The 5,639-nt window shown below is 34.8% G+C and overlaps 1 protein-coding gene across 1 annotated transcript in view; it reads left to right on the top strand.

The window, feature by feature from the left end:
- The first annotated feature begins 803 nt into the window (after nucleotides 1-803).
- The window catches only part of LOC131928697 (uncharacterized), a 9,385-nt gene continuing 4,549 nt past the window's right edge, over nucleotides 804-5,639 (top strand). The window contains exon 1 of the mRNA XM_059284785.1: nucleotides 804-909. The gene's annotated coding sequence lies outside the window, so the exon portion shown is untranslated. The remainder of the gene's footprint in view (nucleotides 910-5,639) is intronic.

Genomic DNA, 5,639 nt, shown 5'->3' on the forward strand with positions numbered 1-5,639 from the left:
GGCCCATTGTATAAGCTTGTTTGGATGTATTTTAACGTCACTTACTCGTTACTTACTGGTTTTTACATTTTTTAAAGGCAAGATTAGTGAGTAAAATGTATGCTAGTAACAGTGCATAGAAAACGATGCACTATTTGAGTAAAAAAATCATTCATTGTATATGTATGCATTGCTTTAATAGTGATGCATTGTGTATGTATGTGCTGAGTTTAAACAGGGAAGCATCATGTATAACAATTTTGAATAAAATTATACTGTTGAACATTTGATTTATTTTAATTATATAAAGACCCCGACATTATTAATTGTTCGCTTGATAAGTAAATACTTTTATTTTTTTTTGTTTAGATTCCATACAAAAGGTAGTCAGACATGCATCAATAGATCAGTAAAAATTATGTATATGTGTGTAGTTATATGTATGTATGCGTGTATTCGTACATGCGTGCGTGCGTTCGAGCGTATGTGTGTGTGTATATGTAGGTGACTATAAAAAAATCCAAAACTTGCATAAACATTACAGATATAAATTTGTAAAAAATAGGTTTTATCTTAAACTATTAAAAAAAAATTAATGCATCCAAAAAACACGATTTTGATAATAGAAAAACTACAAAATGTTTACATTTTAGAAATTTAAACCAGATTTTTTTTTAATTTCAGAAGGATAAATACTCCAATATTTTGGAAATATTAATTTAATAGAAAAACAACTAAATTTGAAAAAAGTCAAGCGCTCTGGTTTGCACCAGTGTGGAACATGGGTAAATTATAAAATAGTAGATCTAAATAAAATTACGAAACGAAAATGTCTGGACGTCTTAAACTTATAAAGTATTGAGTAAAATGCAGACTACATTGGATTGTGGATATCTGTGTAAACAGGTTACGGCAGAACTTCAGACTTTTGTAATTGAGTATCTTTTATTTATGTTTTCATTATTTACTTATTCTGTTCAGGTTTGGGATTTGGAATTTCTTTTTGTATTTTAATGGAGGCAACCGATAGGACGAAAATCCGGTAATCTCACGTTATAGCGTCGGAAATTATCTGGTAATGTTTGTTGAGTTTCGGTAACATTCATTACTGTAAACCATACTTTATTTGACCGTTGAAATAAAAATAAAGTCAAGTGCAATTTAATCTAATCATAATCTAATGTTTAATTGACAGAAAATTAGCAGCAATTAGTAAATCTAAGCAGTGGCGTAGCGAGGTCTGGTGTCACCCGTTGCGGCACTTGATGGTGTCACCCCCCCCGTTAAAAATTATATATATATATATATATATATATATATATATATATATAAAATTATATCTATAGTCTGTTATAAATATAGATTGATGTAGCATGTTTTCTCTATTATTAGCAGGTTTACGTTATTGTGTCACCCCCCCCCCCCCCCCTCCCTTTCCACCCTTGTTGGGATTTGTCATATTTGCTGTAAAAAGAATATTTAACACACTAATTTATCACTTAATTAAGTGGAATTTTCATTTTTCTGTATACATTTTGCTATTTTTTGCCTTGGTGTCACCCGTTGCGACGCACCCCCAGCCCCCCCCCCCCACCCCTCGCTACGCCACTGAATCTAAGTGTTATTAAGGCCGTTCGATTCAACGCTTCCGGGTTTGTCATTTTCGTGGCATCTCACGGCTCATGCGCTTACTAAAATGGCGACCAGTTTCGCTTTCACTGAACGGTATAGAAAAAAAAACGAATGTTTACGAGGCCATCGTTAATTTTAGAAATCGGTACTATCCGTTTCTATTTAAGTCTGTTATTTAAGAATTGTCAGATCTACTTTTGACCTAATTTCTTTGTTTGTCTCGCAAGCGGCGCCTTCGCGAAACTTCTTCTTCGTTCTTAATTATTAGTGTTTAAGGGTATCGAGATTTATCTGCCAGTGAGTTTGAACTCGAGACTTTGTTCGAATTTGTCAACCATGAGCTTTTTGCCGACTCGACCACGCCTCCAACACAATTAAGTGTTACGTGTCAACTGATTATGCGCCATTGAGGCCATTGACTCCGATTTCAGCCTGCTTTTCTTTTTGGATTTGCTTCCTTTGTCCAACCAAGAACAAACTACAAGGCAGCAGTTGTTTGATTTTGGAGTTGTCTCTCCTAAAAGAGTTGCTGTATCCAGCTAACGAGCCTCATCAGCCCGAGGGTTCGAACTCGAGACTTTTCGGTTTAGCAACCATGAGCTTTACCGACTCGACCACGCCGACCCCGCACAGCATGCTGATTTTGTACAAATATAGTCATAAAACACAGAAATATAAAGTTCCAATTGCGATGTGCCACACCCGGGTCACACCCCCTCAAGAAAACACGTGTTTATTAAGCTGTGTATCTCACTTTACAACAGTAATTGAAATTAATTTTCAAATTTTTATTACTTATTGGGTAAGATTAAGCACAATGTTTACTAATAGTTAAAAAAAACATAAGTAAATTCTGTTTTAAAGAAGGTCACGGGCCAAATATTTTTTCCTTTAGTCAAGTTCAGTGAAGGGTGCCACAGGCCGACCTGACTTTGGTTTTTTTTTTAATTAATAGATGACTTTGCACAGAAAGTTAATATATGCTAAATTGACTTAGTTTACTAGAGTGCTAGCTATTATTCATACTTTTTTTTAAATTAAAAAATTATTTTGAAATTGTCAACAAAATGCCAAAGTCGAGTGTAGTAATTAAATAATTTTTTTTAAGAAACGCAGAAAAAAAACTTGCAGTACATTTGCGACAACTAGATCAGATCTAGAAAAATCTAAAATCAAGATCTGTTAGTAAAATAAGACGATTAGATTTACTAATGTTAAAAGTAGTAAGACGAACTAGAAATATATTTAGTAGCAGCAATAATCAGTACAAATAAACTTAAAATGATTAGAAATACAATTTTTTTTTAGCAAAACAGTATTTAAAATGGAACTAAAATCAATCAATGTATATTTTAAAACAATAAGTATTTTAAAAAATGGCGGCAAATAAATGATGGTTTACAGTATTTCCGGTGGTCTGGGAAACGGCTAGACAGTCAACGACATGGTTTTACTGGGTTTTTTTTACTGCTGTACAATTCCGGAATAATAACCGACGCGATATCGTGATTTTAAGTGTTACCGATTTTTACCGAAAATCCTTCTATCCTGTTGTTGACATTGATAAAATTGTTTTATCGCGGCCGTAAAAAATAATAAAAAATAAAAACCTAAACCTAAAAAAAAATTCAGAAATTTAAGATTTTTAGAATATAAAAGTTGCAAATCCTGAGAACTTGATAATAAATTTTTAAGTTTAAGGATAAATTTCTATTCTAGTTATAACCGGATGTTTCACTTTCGTAAGACAAACATTGATTAACTGTACAGGAACTCAGTGATCGATTTGTTTACAAAACTTTGCGAGTAAATTTTTAAAATAACATAATGCTATTTTAAACCACATGACCTAGTTTTGCCATTTTGTTTACATTTTGTATTATAAAATGTATGCTAACCTATAGAATATCTTCGTTTATGTCGCCTTTAGAATTTGGAAACCAAATTGCTTTTGCCTTTATTTTTAAATTGTGTTTAACTACTTTTAACACTAAAACATCAATTACATCCATTAATTCTTAAAGTCCGAAAAATGAAAAACTGGATAATATAACAATATTAATTTCTATTACACCGCGCATAATTTAAAAAAAAAAGTTTAAAGGCCTCTAAAATATCTTTGAGACTATTCTCGCTTGGATCCATTAATGTCGTAATGGTTACTCTAGTCAGGAAATAGAAATAGCCTACAAGTTATATATACCTAAATTCGATAACATAAGGTATTGTTATTCAATCGTTTATGAGAAACTTTTTCAGGTTGGGTTAAGTTTACTGCTGGAGTTTGATTAAGGTCTACCCTATACAATGTAACCCACTGAGTTCGATCAGAGGCCCCCGGTTATTATTGTTGACACGCACGATGTTTCGTCTTTCGTCCATTTTGCCATGATAATGACCCTAAATAAATTATTAAAAAACTTTAACCTGAAAAAATATTTTGGAATTAAGAAATCTTACTGTATTTTAAGAACTTGGAAAGATTTTTTTTTAAAGTTTAAAGATCACATTACTGTTAATTTTTACCAAGCCAAAATTTTTTAACCCGAAGTTTTACCTCAGTAAGACAAACTTTGCTTGGACTTTATAGAAACAGCGTGATAGTATTGCTGAAAACCCCCACACTCTAGTAATATGGTTCCGAATTTTTGTTGCTAGAAAGCATACAATTTTTCTACTGAGCTGTTTACAATCGTACTGACGGCCATTAGGGGCAGATAATTTAGCTTTTAAACTGCTTGAAATTAATGGGAGGTAATCACGTATTCGGCTTGCTCTTTTCATTGTAGGCGGGGGGGGGGGGGGGGGGGGGAAGAAGAGTGGAAAGTGAATGGGGATGATAATCGTCCTTCACTAGCTACTGATAGATAGTGTCTTAAAGCAAAATATTTTCAGTCGCAGCATTGATAGTGTCGAATTCACAAATTATGAATTACTGAAAAATAAGAATTAAACTAAATAGTGGCGTATGCTACGTCGCGGATCACCTCGTTTAATATAAATACAACACTACGCTATACACCATAGACCAGTGGCTTAGCGAGGTCGGGTGTCACCCGGTGCGGCACTTAATGGTGTCATACCCAGAGGCGTAGCGACCCTTCCCGGGGACAACCCCCCCCCCCTCAAATTTGGATTTGCACCCCTCCTCAAACTTTGGATTTGCACCCCCCCCCCCCCTCAAATTTTCGATTTGCACCCCACCCCCTCAAACTTTCGATTTGCACCCCTCCTCAAACATTCGATTTGCACACCCCCCCCCACCTCAAGTTTTTCTCTATATATGTTGCTATTTTTTTTGCCTTGGTGTCACCCCCCTAAATGGTATGGTGTCACCCGATGCGGTCCGCACCTCCGCCCCCCCCCCCCCTTTGCTACGCCTCTGCCATAGACCACCTTTGTGAAATTTGATCATGGAAAACGATTGTTGTCACTTTCATTGTTTTACAGTCTCTAGCAATTACAGTTGACTTCAAGGAGAGGTAGAGGGAGTTTTTGAAAGTATTTGAACTGATAAAATAATTCTAAACAGCTTTTCAACAACTTATATTCGATAAAAAAAATATAAGAATGAGTGTAATCAATGGTTCATTAACGCTTTAATTTTTACAAATGTCACTATAATTTTATCGCTTGTCATTGTTTTTAAAAAGATTTTAAAAATTTAGTATGAATACCAAGACTTTTCATGCCTATTGTACTCAAAACTTTGCCATTAAAAAATAAATAAAAATGAAAACAATTACGCTTTTAAAAAAAAAAAAATGAGTATTTACTAAACGCTTCACATAAACCTATGGTTAAGTAACTACGACTAAAACGGGAGCCGGTCGTTTTCCCGAAAGACACTTGCCCGAATGCCGTTTGCCCGAAGGCCGAATTCCCGAATGGACACTTGCCCGAATGCGACAAATGCCCGAATGGACACTTGCCCGAATGCGACAAATGCCCGAATGGACACTTGCCCGAATGCGACAAACGCCCGAATGGACACTTGCCCGAATGCGACAAATGCCCGAATGGACACT

Source organism: Physella acuta, unplaced genomic scaffold (assembly GCF_028476545.2).
Source record: "Physella acuta isolate Inbredline_101_S28 unplaced genomic scaffold, ASM2847654v3 ptg001534l, whole genome shotgun sequence".
NCBI classification, from domain to species: Eukaryota; Metazoa; Mollusca; class Gastropoda; family Physidae; genus Physella; species Physella acuta.